The sequence below is a fragment of the Trachurus japonicus genome, chromosome 1 (assembly GCF_045865225.1).
Source record: "Trachurus japonicus isolate A0001 chromosome 1, Traja_1.0".
Taxonomy (NCBI): domain Eukaryota; kingdom Metazoa; phylum Chordata; class Actinopteri; order Carangiformes; family Carangidae; genus Trachurus; species Trachurus japonicus.
This window is the reverse complement of record NC_140907.1, coordinates 9,610,432-9,630,249: the sequence shown is the minus strand read 5'-3', so window position 1 is coordinate 9,630,249 and position 19,818 is coordinate 9,610,432. Positions and strand designations below refer to the sequence as shown.

Below are 19,818 nucleotides of genomic sequence, written 5' to 3'. Positions count from 1 at the left end.
TCGTGTCCCACAACAGGAGGGTTTTAACAGCTGACGTCCTGTTAGCTTAGCTGCCGCCGTTAGCTTAGCGCCGTTAGCTTAGCTGCCGCCGTTAGCTTTCCTGTCAGCTGAGCCACTGATGCTTTCTACACACCCAGATACCCCGAAACTGAATAAATACCACTCATTGCAACACAAAACTGCTTTGCTTGTGCACACAGAAATAGTAATGTTTCTTCAATCATTTCAGATCTGTCTAAACGGTGATAGTGGCGTGAAACATTTTGAAACTTAAAAACTTTATTTTTAAACTCGACCAGAAACAGCAGTGACGTTGCAGGGTGTTCCGATTGGTGTAATATCGGTTAAATGAAGTTTCCTACGGCAGATTCCCTGTGCAGGGAGTAGGGAGTAGGGGGCTCTGTCCAAGTAAACTGTGGATCGGAACGCAGCCATAAACTCAGCAATCTGTTGTTAAATTGAGCACCAATGAGCTAGCTAAGACAACCTAAATACATCTCCTCAAACAACATACATACGTACAACGTACATAACTGACCAGCTGTATTAGCTTATTAAAAATTGATTTTTTTTTGGCATTTGGCAACTTAACCACTGCTTACCTGTAATCAGTCTTGACAAGACTGGTGTCTGAGTCACTGGGTCCAGACTTGAGTGAAGACAGGTGGGACAGAGCATCATGCGATGTTCAGGAAACTGCAACTTTGAGCAGGTGTTGTCATCAATCCTCCTGTAGAATCCCAGGGTCTCAATCAGGTGTTTACTGTGGATCTGCAACCAGACGAAGAACAACAACAAAGAAAAATTATTATCAGTCATAATTCAATTTTATCTATTTATACCCAGGGGGTAAAGCAAAAAAACAGACACGGGCGTTGTAAAAGGTTTGACAGCAGAAATTATATCTAGGAACTTCAAGGATTAAAACCTGGGATGACAACCCGGTCAACTAGCTGCTGGAAAGCTACAGGGGCCAAAACCCCTTTCTTGGGCTATAAAATTGAATAATAATAAAATATAAAAAATACTATGAAATTTGGCACAGAGTATCTTGATGCATAGGGGGAGGCATGAAAAAAAGATTCTGGGGTTTGTTGCAGCTCAATTTTAAGATATCACCCTCAACATCCCAAAAAAGACCAAAAAAAATTTACTGTTCGCCTGACAAATTCTCATGAAAATTATTATTTTTCAGCACTTTATGGAGAATATCTATGCTTAACGTGTATATAGAAAACTTCCTTTATTCATAAGCTTCCATTTTTGGGGATGTTGAGGGTGATATCTTAAAATTGACTTGCAACAAACCCCAGAATCTTTTCTTCATGCCTCCCCCTATGTGTCAAGATACTCTGTGCCAATACCTAAATATGTGCACTTACATAATTTTGCCAGCAAAATTGCCCAAGAAAGGGGTTTTGGCCCCTGTAGCTTTCCAGCAGCTAGTTGACCGGGTTGTCCACCCAGGTTTTAATCCTTAAAGTTCCTAGATATCATTTCTGGTGTCAAACCTTTTACAACGCTCCATGTCTGTTTTCCAAAAAACTGGAATTTTGCCCCCTGGGTATTAATAATTTCAATTTAAATGTACTCACTGAAGCTAAGTGTTGATAACACTGATAACGCAATGTACTGGCCATGCCACATTCCTACAAAGTAGGCTAGCTGCCTTGCATTCTCCAGCTGCACCATGCTGAGGAGAGGGAAAAATGATTTTGTAGTGTTAAAAAAAGTGTACAACTAAGGATGGGATGGTTCTGTACAAATCTGTATGTTGAACACAAAATGAACTCATGCAACTTAACACTTCAGTAATAATGATAATGGACAGAAGTAAGTTAACTACATGGATATCTGAACAAGGCAGTTTTAGGCCGGTGTATTTTCCCTTTTCCTCAGCGGGCAGCCCCGGTTCGGGTCCTGCATTGGATGGCCCTGTCCTGCATGTCGTTCCCCCTCTCTCTGACTCCCCATTTCCTGTCTTTCTCTCGACTGTGCTTTCCACTGAAGGCAAAAAAAGTCCCAAAAATATAAAAATGCTGGCTATGCCGCGACGAGCATGGAAAACTTCACAGCACAGCCCTCCAGGCTCCTGTTGCCAGGGACGACCAGGTGTGGGCCGGACACTCCAGTGCTTCACGCAGACTGTGTAAAAATAAAAATAATTTAATTTAAATGTAAATATCAAATTAACATTCTATTCTGAATCCCAACTATCACTTTAAGATACGTTTTCACTTACCACAGTTGGTGTCCTTGGTGTCTGGGTGCATCTTCTGGTACTGGCTATGCTGGACCTTCACGTGAGCCTCGATGGAGGATGGGTTCTCACCATGAACGATTGATGCCATCTGAGAGTTTTGAGAGGGAGAGAGAGAGAGGGCGGGGGGTTGCTTACAAATATATCTGACTTTAAACAGTAATCATTATGTCCAAATTATAGCTAACAACCAAGTTAACTGTGTCCTTGACTTGGATTGAGTTGCGTTCTTTTTTATCAAGATGGGTTGGGTGACCTAAGACATGTTTTTCCAGCTGGTTCTTGCAGTTTCTACCTTTTGACAAGCTTCGTTACAGACATATAAACATAACTAAGGAAAGCTCTGAAAGCATCATGCACACACTCACCTTGAAGTGACTGGCCCCTTGAGATTGTTGATGAATTAACTGAATTTGATCTGCTTTTTCAACGACCCTTGAAATGGGCACCATGGTGTCTGAAAGGCCTCACTCAGCTGTTTCACCATCCACATCATTATCTGAAAAAAGTAAACAGAGGGAGATGAAATAGCTGCACACTTGACAGGAAAGTAGTCAAGATAAACTCAGCTAATTTAACTAGGGAGATATTACTAGCTTGTCCCTAACCAAAGCATGCCTTAGCTGTGATAAATTAAATTCAACAACATTCAGTATTTCCTCTATCATATTTTATCCAGATCAACAGTTTGAGAACCCACAGCCCACGTTTTGTTAATTTTTCAAAACAACACTATCATTTGATTAGTGTATTAAATAAATGCCTATGTATCCACTTCAACCTTTATACAAATCATAAAACAGGCGACGTTGTGAATGGAGAACTTTGTCCTCCTGAAGCTGTCATACATCTGACAGGCCACTGTCCAGTGTGTCCACCACAGGAAACACTTGAGGACATAGTTTATAACTAGTCTGACAGCTAGTCACTGTCACTGACACAGTCAAACCAAGAGTTTAAACTTTATCGCTCCTGGTGGGAGCGGCACGGCTCTTCACACACGCAGGCAGGCAGTACGCGCACACACACACACACACACACACACACACACACGATCCAAAAAGCTGTCACATGCGCCGCCAGACTTTTTTTTTCAGAGCTCTGAAGCTGCATTTTACATTAGCTGACGGCTAACGTTAGCGCGAATTGACATAACTTAATGTTACTGAGAGGAGGAAAATCTTTTGCAAGCAAGCAACACACTGCCCCACTTTGAAAACCAAGTTAGGTCACGTTATCTTTAACTTAACAACGTTAACGGGCGAGCTACAGGTCCTAATGCTAACGCTAAGTCGCTAACGTTTTGTCAACGGACATGACACTCCAGTTAAATTTAATTAACTTAAATTTAGTTACCTCTGAATCTCTGCGCCTCCTCTCCGGTCACATCCACGCCAGTTTCACGCATCCTTTTTTATGTTTCCTCTGTCAAAGGGACAGCGAGTGCCATTGCTGATGTTTCTTCTCTGCCAGCTGCTGAAATGCGAAAATCCTCGGCGACCGTTGGTCGTTGGTCAACTGCCAAGTCCAACAGCCAAAAGTAGAGCTGGTTACCCAGCAACAGAGAGCAGCCCCTCCCCCCCATATCCCCCGGAACGTTTGTTGGACGTTGCCTAGGAGATCTGTGGCAAATCTCGCGAGAGTGTGTTGTTGAGCCAGAGGCCTGTGACAAACATGGATCATTTTCTCCTGATGTGTCCGTCTGAAAATTGCCATTTTAGTGTCAAAATGTTCAGAAGTGATGTCCTTTCTTGTTTTTAATTTTCTTACAGTCAGTATTATATCAAAATTACAGAATTGACTGGATAATTTTATCAACATTGCTTCATATCTGCTCCAAAAAATATTTCTATTATTTCAAGGCTAATTCAACTGTAGCTCAGAAGTTAAAGCAAAATTAATATTTTATTAACATGTTAATATTTACTTTAAAAAAAAAAAAAAAAAAACCTTCTGTGGTAACTAAACATAAGAAACAGTAAATGTTCCTTTACTGCTTGGGAACATACCTTTTTGGTCCTCAAAAAGCCTACATCCTAGTTACCTTGAGGTCCAATAATGAGTCCTATGGAGTAAATTAATGTAGATTGTTGTACCTGAGGGGACAGAAATGGACTCGTACTGTAGCTATTTCTGAGAGTGTACATTTTGTGGTCTGTTAAAAAAAACTACAGAAAGAGTATAATATGCTACAGTTATACTATTTAAAATTATTTTAAAAATACTATGAAAACAAACAGAAAACACTACAGTGATACTTTAACAAACATCATAGTAATACTACACATCTAATATAATAACACTATAGGATTACTTAAGTAATGTTCTATAGTGTGCTTGAAAAACAATTACAGGAACACTATAGAATGTACTATAGCCATACTATTTAATATACTACAGGAATACTAAAAAGAAAAGTTACTATTGGAATATTTTAAAACTACCATAGCAAACAAAATAGCACTATAGAATAAACTATAATAATGCCAATGCTGGCAACACGTACCATAGAACACTATAACCTCACTATAGGACACTTTACAATTATTATAGTGAACTATAGTAACTCTTAAGTACATTTTCGTAAGGGAGAGATGTTTGTATTTAAAAAAAAAAAAAAAAAGAGAGAGATGTTAACAGTCTGCTGCGCTCTGTCACTGGGAAAACACAGATCCCCGCCCAAAACATAGACACAGCAGAACTTAGGTTTTGGAAAAATCCTTCAGACTAAGGCAGAATATTTCCAAGAAATAAAGGTTTTGATGGATAGTGGGTTGATGCACTAACTTAAAGTAACAAGTGGATTATTGGGGTGTGAGTTATGGGCCACATACACTCAAACATAACCGGCCCACATCTGGCATGCCATACATAAACCGTGCCACCATTGCCAGATCTGGCCCACATTCGGGCCACATACCACTTGCCATGCCAGCAGTGGGCCAGAAGTGCCGGCTTGCTGCCAGATCTGGCCCAGACCCGTCTGCTATGTGGGTTAAAGCAGAAGTAAGCGGAATGTTTGTGTTAAGGCGAGACACGGCAGGCAAAAACATCGTTTTTTCATGCACTTATCAATTTTGAGATTTTGGGCTATTTTGCTTCCATAACATGTCTTCTTTCAGACTAATACAAAAAAATAGTCTAAAATACACATTATGGGTGTTTATTTTACTTCACTTTGACTGGTGTCGCCTGTAGATTTCTCCTAAATTCAGGAGCGAGCCGCGTCTGTTCAGACTCCTGTCATATCAGGTATCGCTGTGAAGCTCTCTCTCTATCTCTCTCTATCTCTCTCTATCTCTCCCTCTCTCTCTCCTGCACTAATGTGTCGGTTCCAAAAATGGTCATTTCCTTTGTACCAGCGACGAATTGTAAAAGTACGAGGGAGGGTCTCATTGGCTGGTGTCGTTTTCCGACAGCGTGATTCGTTTAGAAGCATCACGTGATGCGCTCTGAACAGCATGGAGGGACTTTTAAAAACGGGGAAAGGAAATCGATTTAAATCCTCACATAAAATAAAACAGCAACTCTCACTTGCTAGACAACAAAAGACACAGCACAGAAACTCACCGAGCCATAAGATCCCTTTACAAAGTGCGTCATCGCGGAAGCTGTCACCCGTAAAAAAACGAGTGTTTGGATGCCGCCGGAGACCAGCGCGATACACAGCGGTGGCTTTTTTTTTTTTTTTTACACATCAGACGTCTGAATGAACTGATCGGAGATTTAATATGTCCCTGCGCTGGTACAGGGCTTAAAATGAGCATCGATCCTCAGAATCACGTGTTGTGCAGTAGTTTACTTCTCAGTGACAGAGGTGAAACGGATGTGACACTGACATGGGCCAGATATGATTTTTAGCCAGACAGAGAGAAACTGAAAACATTGGTTGTCATATTACAGATGAGCCCAACTAGGCTACACCTAAAGTGTTTCTTTTTTTAATTTTTTTTATTTTTATTTTTTTCTCTGACCTACTGGCCCACACACCTTAAAATTCACAGTGGCCAGACACTCTTGTTTCCAGTAACAATGGGCTCTATGCACAGCTCCACTGCTTTCTAAATTCAAGGCAGCTCTTTTATTTACTGACAAACTGATTAATACTACCAGGTGTGTCTGAGTAGTCACATTGGTCAGACACACCTGGATTAATCAGTTTGTCCAATAATGTAATACAGGAAATAAAGGAGCTGCCTTAAGTTCAGGAAGTAGAGCTGTGCATAGAGCCAATTTGTGGAATTTTTGCAATAGAATCTTTAAAGGCCGTTTTCTCAAAATGAGCTTTTTCTTATACTCTGGACCCGAAATCTCCAGTTCAGCAGCACTTACAGACACCAAACCTTCCAGTTGTATTCCCGCCTATATTCTGAAGGTTTTTACAGAGGGGATTGTTGATATATCATTCACAGCCTCATTTATACAACAATTTATACCTAAAAACAGGGCGAAATTTGATTTTTTAGGGCTGGTGACAGTATTTTCTCATTTACAAAGTGATAAAAAGAGATATCCAAAATCCCCTCTGTAAAAACTTTTGAGTTTAATATGTCAACAAAATAAAACAAGAATTTTGAAAGTGGCTTTATCCAATCTTCAGATTTTGGGTCTGGAAATGTACACAAATTCACGCATATTTAATTATATAATGTCTAATTTCCATATGTAAGCATAATATTTAAGAAAACATGTAATACAAAAAATAATTGTCTCAATCTAAGTAATAAACATAGAAAGTTTCATGGCAATAGCTATTAGTTAAATTTTTTACCCTATTCACCTGGGGTGTCTCGCCTTAATATAAGTATAAGTATAAGTAAAATAGTTCTATCTTCCGACAGCAATCACTTCTATAGAGTGTTTGGTCTGGAACACGGGTCTGTCAGTCACTCTGCTCTGCTGTAAGCCGAGGAGAAAACTTTCCTTGTATCCTACAACCTTTATCCAATGAGGAGAGACAACGGCATAAAGGGGCGGTCCTCTCTGTGTGTGCAGCCAAGGGATGCGTGTGAATGTGGTGACTTAGGGACGAGGGCGGGGACTGCTAACTCCATCGGCTGACAAGAAGTTAGCCAAAACCACCGGATCGCTTACTTCTGCTTTAAGGCCAGATCGATGTCCAGTTTAAAATGTGAGCAGTGATTAACAACACATTTACTTAAAGGGACAACGAGGAGTTTCTCCAGTGGCAGAACGAAAAATTCTGCGACAATAAAAAAGTCTCATATTAATGTGGATGAATCTACGTTACCCACACTTGTTAATGGGCCCATTTTTGATAAATATATCGTTTTGTCTCTATCGTTATTTTGTTATTATGAGTACTTTGAACTTGCTGCACATCATCACAAGTGTCTGCTGAGGTTATGCTCTAATGCTTGAAGATGACCCATCTTCTTAAGATGTGTTTAAACGGAACACACACATTTATGTTATAAAAGCTAAAATTAGAGTGGCTAACCCTATACAGTCCTCGATGCAGTCGGCCCCGGTTTGAATCCTGCATCGGGCCCTTTACTGCATGTTTTTCACCCTATTTCCTGCCAAAAATATATTTAAAAAAAAGAAAACAACACCAATCGTCATATTTACACTGACACGACTCCCAGTCAACATTCAATTGACTTATACTGTGTGGCGTTTGAATACAATTTGGTTCTTTTGGTTTATTTTTACACCTTGTGCATCCATAACCCCTCACCTCACCACTGATCACTGATGTATACTCAAAGTTGCCCCTTGCTGTACCTTTAATAAATGTATATATACTTTAACTGGTCTGGCACTGTGTGGTCCTCCCTATTTGGTTATGCTTTGTAACAAACTGGGCATAACAATGTCAAGCACTACTGTATACTACAACACAAATTGCCCATTTCGGGACAATGAAGATTAACTTGACTTGAAATTTTGCCTTTAATTGATAGGACAGTTTAGAGAGACAGAAAACTGGGGAGACAGAGAGGGGAACGACATGCAGCAAAGGGCCACTGGGGAATTGAACCGGGGCCACGGCAGTGAGGACTATTGCCTCTGTATATGGTACACCTGCTCCATCCAATGAGCTATCCAATGCTGTTGCACTGTTCCTAATTAGACATATTGCCTAAGATGGAAAAAAATCGCCTCTTAACTACTTTTTAACGCTTGAAAAAAGAGTAAACAGCCATTGCAATGCATATATTGCTGTTTTACACCTGCCAACAATATATTCTAGCTCCTGGTCTTGTAGTGAAAGGGGGTTTCTGCCTCAAAATGGCTTTATGTCACTCACCAGAGTCATATTTAGATGATTTGACGTTAATCACTACTTTTTATGACTTGAAAAAATAGTAAAGGGCCATTGCAACACATATATTGCAGTTCTACACCTGTCAAAATTGATTCCAGCTCCTGGTGTTGCAGTAAAATGAGTTTTCTGCCTCATAATGACACTCACCAGAGTCACATTTTAAAGATTGGACATTAACTCTTTCGCGACCATTGACGAGTAAACTCGTCACAGCCTGCCGAACGTTCACGACCACTGACGAGCAAACTCGTCAAAACCGTTTTTTTTTTTTACAGATTACGATAATAGACACTCTGAGGTACCCTGTGTGTGAATATGGTAGTCCTCTGATATGTAAAACTGTTTTAAACTAAAACCAAAACATAATGTTTTTTATAAACTGTGTGATCTTGGTTTTGTTTGAGTAATCGTTCTCCTTGAATGCTGCTCTGGGGACAGCGTGCAGCGCTGTGCGGCTGTCGGCTACAGTGTTGCCACTGAATCTGGCGACTTTCCAAACCCTCTTTTGACAAAAGCGACCGACGACAGACCTGGCGAGTTTTTCCGGTGTTGTTTACAAACGTTTCTGGTTTGGAGACTCGGATCTGAAAGCCCGTTATCACTGCTGTTTTCACGGTGCAGCGTAGCGGGCGCTGAGCAGCGGGGGCTGTGACCGGCCGCCCCAGAGCACCCACCGCCGGCCAGTCACACAGGAGTGTCACGGAGCTGCTGCGCTGCGGCCAGAGACCCACACCGCTGCACCGCTGCTCTCCACGCTGCCACACCCCCCAGATTTACCTACAAATATATTTATTTAGCCGTAGAAATGATTTGGGAGACATGCCACACTGCAGATTACCGGTAAAATGAGCAGATTGCCACTTGACACAAAAGTGCGTTTTTCTCTGAAACTAGAGCGGGAGCTCCGTTTTTGGAGAAACCCAGCTCTCTTCTCCTCCTTCGTACTCACGAACGAAACGGCAGAAAAACTCGCCGTTTTTTCGAGGAGCATGTTGGAAAGTCACTCTTCAACCACGTGAAAACCGTTTGTTTCTAGGTGACATACATAGTTCGGTTCGACGTGAGATAAAAGGTAAACAAATAGCCAAAAACATGTGGTCCTGAGCGGATGTGCTGAAGAATTAGTGTGGTCGCGAAAGAGTTAAAGGTAGGGTTGGAGAAAAAACAGTACACACGTCAAAAGTCCAAGCCCATTTCCTCAGACTTCTCTCTGAAACCACGCCTCCAGAGCACAGGAACACACAACGCTTGTTCAGTGTTGGGTTCACATCAAGGTGAAGCCGTGAAGGTGCGATCCAATATAATCCCAATATGAGCGACGCGGCTTTCCACAATACTTTCGCGTGTCAGCATCGCTAATGTTCCTCCAGCTTTTTCTCATGGGTTATTCACGTGAAAGAAAACACCTAACATCATAATAACCACCAAGCATCAAACTCAAAGCTACATTGCCATCTATCATACTGGAGTGTGGTACACTGGGTCACTGGCATTGCCTTTTCTGCAGTTGTAACTCATTGAAGACTCTGATTGCGCATGCGATTAGTGCACGAAGAGCGGGATGTGAGGGACGGAGGGACAAAGACAGCACCTTGATTGACACATCAAGATACAATTGACTTAAAGGTTGACTATGTAGAATTACAAGAACAACAACAGAAAAAGAATTCCAGCAGTCGATTGCCAGACCGTTGCTAGGTAAAACGGGCCGTTGCTAGGGACTCCGCTCTGATCAGAGGACAGCAGAGGAGGAGAACTAAGCAGGATATTTACCTTATGTTTCATTTTTACCGTCATTAACAGCATAATAAATGACTTGTAGCTTGTTACAGGGAGAGTGGAGGCTCTCTGCCGTCCACACCGCTGCTGAAAACCAAACCTGCGCTCAGAGCCTCCGCTGTCACTGCTCTCGTCAAGTTGGAAAAAAAAAAAAAAAAAAAAAAGGAGCTTGGTGGCACCGAAAGTCCGCGACAGACAGTAAACGTGTTCATGACAGATAAGACTACACAAATACACCCATCCTAACATGTATATGATAATCCATTGATCCACCGATTGATTATTAAAAAGGCTTGGTTGGAAACAAACGCATACGACCGGGAGGAGGCAGGAAAACAGCGGAGAATTGAGCCACATGTCGGCTACAGGCAGGTACGAATGTAAACAGAACGTTGACAGAAAGTCAGTTGTGGAGCCCGTCAAAAAAATAAAAAATAATAATTCAGACTAAAAAAAATGTTTTTATGGAAAAGCAATACTTTCATTCTGTACCCCTCTAAAGGCCCCGTGGATGTATTATTTTTGAGAAAATATAGCTTTTAATATTCTACATATTCAACCTTAAACGTCGCATTCAAGATGATTGGATGCTGTTTTTACAGGATTGTCCGTCCCACAGGTGACTGACTTTTTTCATTTTTGTGAAAAAGCTTTTAATTAATTACATAGATATTAGCAAAGTCTCAAAAGCAAAACCACTTGTATATGTTATTTATTCATTATAACTCATCATAAATATGCTATTGTAACCCTTGTGTTGGTGTGTCTTCTCCGTAAATAAACACTTGAAGCTGCTGGTTGGGGTAACAGCCGGTTTATTCTGCATGTATGACAAAAAAGGGAAGTAACGCTGTTCTCTCCCTCGTGGGCACAGTCAGTCTCTCTTGTTCAAATCCTCGTTTCCATTGAGGATCATAAATGAGATGGAGTTACAATTCAAATAAAATAAAATAAAACAAAACACAATACTTTCAGGTTGATCGTATAGTGGATTTTTGTACTGAAATATCTGTGAATAAAATAAAAGTGAAAAATAAAAATAAAAGAGTGTATGTGAAATAAATGCAAGTTCAGAAGAATGCATTTTAAAATAAAATACATGCTATGTTTTTGGCATCTGGCTATTACCTTTTAAAAATATTTTTATACTCAACAAACCAGTAGTTGCATGAAATAACCACAAAATGATTTTTAACACACACACATCTGCTGTCACATTCTCACACATACCTGCATGTATGACAAAAAAGGGACAGAAGTAAGTAACGCTGTTCTCCCCCTCGTGGGCACAGTCAGTCTCTACATTAGAAACAGCATTGTGTTACGCTAATACTGTTAGCTCCATGCTACTCGTTTCTCTCGACGCCAATACAAAACAAAAACACAGCGAATCCGCGGGGAGCATGGAAAAATCAACAACAACGTACAACAAGTCAGTATACAGTATAATCTTGATTTTACATGACTTAACCCTTAAATGGGCAAGCATATATAAAAATTTGGAAAAATTTAATTTTTTTATTTTCTAATGTTTCTAGGGTAGAATAACAAAATTTTATGATTTTTTCAAAATATGACCTTTATTTTTCATTTTAGAGTTTGTATCTCCCAAGATACATTGCCCGTTTAGGGTATAAATTTGCCATTTACCAATTTATCAAATATTTCATTTATGAACTTTTAAAACATATTATAAGCAATTAATTAGCCACTCTCTGTGGCTCTGTGTGTGTGCAAGTGTGTGTGTGGAGGATAGGACCACTTGGCGCGGGATTCAAACCGGGGTCGCCTGCAATTAGGACTATAGCCTCAACACTGAGCTAAACACCGCCCCACAACACGTCATGTTTTGTTGCAGACAGATGCTGTATCTATCACTGGATCTTTTACACAAGAATTCACTATACTACTCTAATCATTACCTGTCATCCTCCCTCTTTTACTGTCATTCGCACCCTCTTCTAATTATTTGTTGCCTGTCTTGATCAATAGATGGTGGTATTCTAGTAATACTGCATATTCAACTTTTAACACCTTTATATTATTGATTATCTGTAGAGTTTAGGCTTCCAAACATAAGTATATCTGAGAGTGATTATGCCTGTTTATACAACAGTTAGTTCAGACCGGTCCCAACCGAGCAATTTGATTGGACAAGAGACGTTCCATGAGTGCTGATATAGGTGGTTTTCAGTAGAGCACTGGAAAAGAGAGTAGCGACACCACCATAGACTCCCGTGGTCACTTTATTCTCCCCCTAGTGGCAGGATATGGGTATTGCAAATCCGCCCAAGAAACCCATTCACTCCAATGTATGTGTGTTGCCAACTTGCTTGTAAATTGATGAAAACTGCTGTGTTTTTGCTTTTAGGTGCCTTGGTCATATTAAGTTATGCTTATAATTTATTTATTTCAAAATTTAAATTGTGAACTACTGTTTTTTTTTTTTTTTTTTTTTTATTGGCCCGGCTATAAAAGATGACAACACTTAAAAACCATTACAAAATGTGACAAAATCAAACCCAAAACGTATTATGTTAAGTTTTTCCTCCAATTTTGATTAAAAAAATGATAATTAATAAAAACACACGGAGCTGTGTAACGCCGCATTATGTAATAATGACGCATTATGTAATAATGTAATAAATCACGCCGCATTATGTAATAATGACGCATTATGTAATAATGTAATAAATCTTCACGTCATTATGTAATAACGCCGCATTTTGTAATAATCTGCCGCATTTTGTAATAAAAATCTTGAACGCAATATGTAATAAACTTTGCCGCATTTTGTAATAAGTTGTTACATTTTACATCACTTATTACATATTGCGGGTGTTACACTTTTTTATGAAAAAAATGTAATAATTTTGTGCATTATGTAATAAACCACCAAAATGGATGTCTTAATTAGAAAAAAAAAGACATTAGGACCATCAGAATAACACTGACTTTAAGCATACCAGCATGCATGAATCATAAATATGAATTAATTTCTAAAACCAGTAGGACGGTCAAATCTAACTATCTATCTATCTATCTATCTATCTATCCCACTGACTCCCCTGAGGGAACTGCCCACTGGTTCGACCTCCCGTTACTCCGACAAAATCAACCACAAGTCGGACCAATAGGAGGTCGAACCAGTGGGAGGTCCCGTTAGTTCGAACTGTCATCGCTACTTTGTGACAAGCTCTTCCATTGATAGGAGCATGCAGCTTTCTCTCTCTCTCTCTCTCTCTCTCTACGCACATCACACACATACACGCGCGGCCCAGAATATCACCATATTCAGTCAGAGAGCCAGATCATGTCAGATCGCACACAACCATCATAAATGCTGATCAAGATGTGTAAACTGATAATCAAAGAAATACACTTTTTTTTCTCTCCCCCCCTCCGCTCGAGCACGGCTGAACCTGGCCGGCTTGAGCTCACTTCACGGGCGCGAGCCTGCTGCAGCCGCCGCTGCTGCTGACAGCAGAGAGAGGGAGGGAAAAAAGTAAATTTGGTTAGGTTCAGGCAATGAAGAAAGGAGTTGGTTAAGTTTAGTAAAAACACCAGGTAGAGGCTAGACAGGCTGGAAGCATAATGAGCGTTATATGTTATTAATATGGAGTGCTTGTTTTGCACATGATCCGTTTGATCCCAGAAAGGAAAAAAGGATCAATGCGCAGCCTCTGTTTCCTTTCTGATTGCGTCCGTCTGTCTGTTCGGAGTGGGAGAGAGAGACAGAGAACCCAATCCACCTGTCTGTAATGTAAGTTTGATTTGATATGAGTGTCAAGGTTTAATTACGGACACTAATGAGCGCGCAGCAGTGCGTAAAAGTCGTGCGTAATGATAGCTCCTCGTTGGTGAAACATAATAAACTGCACCTCTTCTTCCACGTGTGTCACCTTGACGGGGACAGCTCTCCATTCCGACACCCCTCATTGACAGGTGGAGCCCATATGAATAATAATATAAATGCATAGTGAACGGTAAAAATGTAGAGTTTGACTAATAACTAGTCCCCCCCCCCCCCAGCTTGCCCCAGCTGCGGCTCCGGGGGCGGTGATCCCAGCCGCCCCTGCCGCTGCTGGAGCAGAGCTGGACCCGGCCTGGAGCTCCAGTCGGACCGTGGTCCATGTCATCCCTCCACAGACGAACATGACCCGGGCGTATTATTGTCGGTGGGCAAGGGGGGAGGGAGAGACGCGGAGCGGTTACCATCCGCGTGGGACCCGCTGTCGGAGGAGACCACTCTGCTCAGCGGGGAGGAGGAGCAGCGTGTATTATTGTTAATGTTTTTTCTAATTAAGACATCCATTTTGGTGGTTTATTACATAATGCACCAAATTATTACATTTTTTTCATTAAAAAGTGTAACACCCGCAATATGTAATAAGTGATGTAAAATGTAACAACTTATTACAAAATGCGGCAAAGTTTATTACATATTGCGTTCAAGATTTTTATTACAAAATGCGGCAGATTATTACAAAATGCGGCGTTATTACATAATGACGTGAAGATTTATTACATTATTACATAATGCGTCATTATTACATAATGCGGCGTTACAAGCTGTTTACAGTACTACCGGTCACACAGCGGACAAACCAGCCCCCCTGTAATCCTCTCAGCAGGCACGCCGATTTTTCCCAGTGGCCACCCGTGGTACTGCAACAAAAAATCCCATGCGGCCCAGAAAGGATTTTTCCCATAGACCGCAATAGTAAAAGAGAAGCCTGTAAAACTGTTCACAGGACACTTCCAGCTGTAACCTCCGTTAATTACTAATCTTTGTATTCTATATTTTTAAGTCATGGACTTTTTATCCGTCAAAATGTTTTCTAACGGCCAGAAAAGCCACAGAAAAGTCTCTTTTCTGGCCGTGACGTCACGGCTGTGTCCGTGCACCAACAGTGCGCGGTCGTGTGTGTCTCGGGACCGAGGATGCCTGAAACTAATGAGACTCTGTCCGGTGCTAAAATCACTCAGAAAAGTGGAAGACACGGCTCAAAGGTGAGTTTTTGTTTGGTCACATCGAGTTAATTTAACTTTATGATAGTTAATGTCTGTTATTAGTCTCTTGTCAACTCGTATTCTTAAACGTAACGTTTTAATTGATGAGATCGCCTCGTAGTGACTGCAGTTACTGACGTGAAACCGGACTGTTTTACATTACTTTCCCTGTAAAACCTATATTTTTCAGTAATTTTAGCTTGATAAGTCATTTATGCTGTATGTGTTTGTGTGTGTCAACAGTGTCTCATTGCGGCTGATGTTCTACACCTGTTGCTCCGTTCACGTCAATTTATTTTACGGCTTAATTAATGCCACGGTGGTAAAATGTAAACCGAGACTTGTCCAGACTCCCCCATGGTCGGTGTGTCGTGTGTGTGTCCTGACGGTGCAGCTGCTCCCCGTCTTCACCGGGGCCGGAGGGAGAACCGTGGACGTCCTCCTCCTCATCCTCCTCCTCCTCACCGTCGTCAGTGTGTGTTTGTTCAATGTCAGTATGCTAAATTATCACTTAAACTCATAATCATATTATTAAATTGTTCGGAAAAAAACAAACATGCTTGTGACTTTTTTCTTCTTCTACCAAATCCAACATCTGCAACTGTGTCTGGGGCATTCGTGTTTAATTCAAATGTCTGGTTCTGTAACAGCTGTATTTAGTGGACACTGATATTCTGCGTGTTGTGGAAATATTGTATAAATTGTAAGTTAAACTGTTGAATTACAAAGAGTCTCATCCACCTGAAGGCTTAATGATGATGATGAAACTATGAACACAGCCAGTACAGACAATTATTAAAAGGAAGATGCATTTGCCAAAGAGTTCTAATTTTCTTTAATCACAGCTGTGGTTGATAAAAACAAAACACGTGTGACACTCCACCAACATCCTGTAAATACAACTGGTGAACTGTGCAGCAAGTTAAATATACTATTGAATATAAAAAAGGTAAGAGTAAAGCCTCATTACATTATTTGAGGTGTTCTGTGGTCATCTCTGTCATGTTTAACAAAAATACAGTTAATTATGATTTATTTTCCATTGTGATTTAGCTTACAGGTTCGGACTAACTCGTTTTCAGTGTAACATCGTATATTAATTAACTGTCAAAACGATTTAACGATCCTATAAACGACCGTAGTAAACCTACGATCGGCCGTCTTACTTTTTAAATCATTATCTTTGTTTTAAAGTCCGTGTGAGTCCTGTAAAAGTCTTAATACTCATTCCTTAAATCCACAAGTAACACATACATGAACGCGCAGCGCCAAAACTAGAACGGCGGTTGCTCGTTCTCATTGCCCCAGGGCATGATGGGAGACCGCAGAGCATTATGGGGGGTGACTCAACTGCGCATGCTCTATGGGCCGCATAACGCGGAAGTAAACCCGGAAGTCAGAAACTTTTTCGGCGTATGCGCCAGGCGAGCAACTTCCATTGAAATGAACGGCGGCCATTTTCCGGTCCGGTATCCAGTTAATATAATACATCCATGACATGAACGCGCAGCGCCAAAACTAGAACGGCGGGTGCTCGTTCTCATTGGCCCAGGGCATGATGGGAGACCGCAGAGCATTATGGGGGGTGACTCAACTGCGCATGCTCTATGGGCCGCATAACGCGGAAGTAAACCCGGAAGTCAGAAACTTTTTCGGCGTATGCGCCAGGCGAGCAACTTCCATTGAAATGAACGGCGGCCATTTTCCGGTCCGGTATCCAGTTAATATAATACATCCATGACATGAACGCGCAGCGCCAAAACTAGAACGGCGGGTGCTCGTTCTCATTGCCCCAGGGCATGATGGGAGACCGCAGCATTATGGGGGGTGACTCAACTGCGCATGCTCTATGGGCCGCATAACGCGGAAGTAAACCCGGAAGTCAGAAACTTTTTCGGCGTATGCGCCAGGCGAGCAACTTCCATTGAAATGAACGGCGGCCATTTTCCGGTCCGGTATCCAGTTAATATAATACATCCATGGGACAAGCACAGAAGGGGACGAGCGAACGCTTTACCGTTGCTAAGCAACCACCAGCTGTCAAAATAAATAACATAAAAAGCCTCGCATGGAAATAAAATAAAAGCCAGCAGCACAATAACTTGCTTGACCAAACAAACAAACTAAAGAAAACACAGGCTTAAGTGGCGAACAGTTAGCTAACACAGTTGAATTTAGCGCGCAAACTTACAGTATGACACTTTAGTGGACTTATCTTTATCATTTAAAACAGCAAGCATTCGTGACACAACAATTAATGGCCACTATATGTTAATATTTATCTGTAAAAGGGTCCACGATGATGCTATTAACGTGGGTGATCTATAAATGTCCTTAAATTATTGAAAATACCACACTTACTCATTCACCAACACTGCAGAGATGCCAGCTCTTGGGCGCATTTGCAATACCCATATCCCGCCACCAGGGGGCGTTTCCACTTGACCAATGCATGTCGCTACCATAGACTGTAAAAAGAATGGACGTAGCATCCGTGACGTCACCCATTGGTTTTGGGGAGTCGTTTTTGTGACTCAAATATGGCGGCCTGAACAGCGCCATGTTGGATTGGCCGGCCGAGAACCCGCCCACTGGCCTCCAAGCAGCTGTCCACGGAGCTGCTCGGACCTGTCACTCAACGTTTCCGCGCCCTAATTGGCCAGAATTTTAACCTAATAACAGTAAAACTGTAGAGTTAAAAAAAAATTCACCCCCCTCAGAGTGTGTGCGGGGGTAGAAACTATCGATTGAGACGAAAAAACGTTCTGACACCAGGCTTTTAACATGTTTACTGAGGATGTAAAGTCGGCGATTTTAACATGGGGCTCTATGGGGAATGCTCCCTTCTGACACCAGCCCCCAGAGGAATTCGAGGGGATTGCAGTTTTTTGAACGCGGAAGTGAGCTTCACTTCTCAGACCGACAACTGCCCCCTTGGTCGCTACTCTCTTTTCCAGTGCTCTAGTTTTCAGATGACGTCACGTGGAACGTCAAGACTGCAGATGGAGGGCAGGAAGTGTTTTGCCCGCAGGAAAACAATCATGGATGTATTATATTAACTGGATACCGGACCGGAAAATGGCCGCCGTTCATTTCAATGAAAGTTGCTCGCCTGGCGCATACGCCGAAAAAGTTTCTGACTTCCGGGTTTACTTCCGCGTTATCGGGCCCATAGAGCATGCGCAGTTGAGTCACCCCCCATAATGCTCTGCGGTCTCCCATCATGCCCTGGGGCAATGAGAACGAGCAACCGCCGTTCTAGTTTTGGCGCTGCGCGTTCATGTATGTGTTACTTGTGGATTTAAGGAATGAGTATTAAGACTTTTACAGGACTCACACAGACTTTAAAACAAAGATAATGATTTCAAATGTAAGACGGCCGATCGTAGGTTTACTACGGTCGTTTATATGATCGTTAAATCGTTTTGACAGTTAATTAATATACGATGTTACACTGAAAACGAGTTAGTCCGAACCTGTAAGCTTAAATCACAATGGAAAATAAATCATAATTAACTGTATTTTTGTTAAACATGACAGATGACCCCAGAACACCTCAAATAATGTAATGAGGCTTTACTCTTACCTTTTTTATATATTTAACTTGCTGCAAAGTTCACCAGTTGTATCTACAGGATGTTGGTGGAGGTATTATAAACTTAGTCACACGTGTTTTGTTTTTATCAACCACACTGTGATTAAAGAAAGTTAGAGCTCTTTGGCAAATGCATCTTCCTTTTAATAATTGTCTGTACTGGCTGTGTTCATTGTTTCATCATCATCATCATTAAGCTTCAGGTGGATGAGACTCTTTGTAATTCAACAGTTTAACCTTACAATATTTCCACAACACGCAGAATATCAGTGTCCACTAAATACAGCCGTTACAGAACCAGACATTTTTAATCAAACACGATGCCCCAGACACAGTTGATGTTGGATTTGGTAGAAGCAGAAAAAAGTCACAAGCATGTTTGTTTTTTTCCGAACAATTTAATAATATGATTATGAGTTTAAGTGATCATTTAGCATACTGACATTGAACAAACACACACTGACGATGGTGAGGAGGATGAGGAGGAGGAGGACGTCCATGGATCTTCCTCCGGCCCCGGTGAAGACGGGGAGCAGCTGCACCGTCAGGACACACACACGACACACACCGACCATGGAGGAGATGTCTCGGTTTACATTTTACCACCGTGGCATTAATTAAACCGTAAAATAAATTAACGTGGACGTTGTGAACGGAGCAACAGGTGTAGAACATCAGCCGCGATGAGACACTGTTGACACACACAAACACAGACATCATTTGACACACACAGACACATGCAGACAGCATAAATGACTTATCAAGCTAAAATTACTGAAAAATATGAGTTTTACAGGAGCAGTAATGTAAAACAGTCCGGGTTTCACGTCAGTAAAGTCATTACGAGGCGATCTCATCAATTAAAACGTTACGTTTAAG

The 19,818-nt window shown here is 41.3% G+C and overlaps 1 protein-coding gene and 1 long non-coding RNA gene across 2 annotated transcripts in view; both read right to left on the bottom strand.

Annotated features, from left to right (window-relative positions):
* The window catches only part of LOC146991362 (uncharacterized), a 123,016-nt gene that overhangs the window by 69,618 nt on the left and 33,580 nt on the right, over window positions 1-19,818 (bottom strand). The gene's annotated exons all lie outside the window — the stretch shown is intronic.
* Window positions 1,991-3,770, bottom strand: LOC146991364 (uncharacterized). Its single transcript, XR_015036933.1, has 4 exons — window positions 3,617-3,770; window positions 2,629-2,759; window positions 2,243-2,351; window positions 1,991-2,145 (listed from the first exon to the last, which is right to left on the bottom strand). It is a non-coding gene; the product is annotated as an uncharacterized LOC146991364 (long non-coding RNA).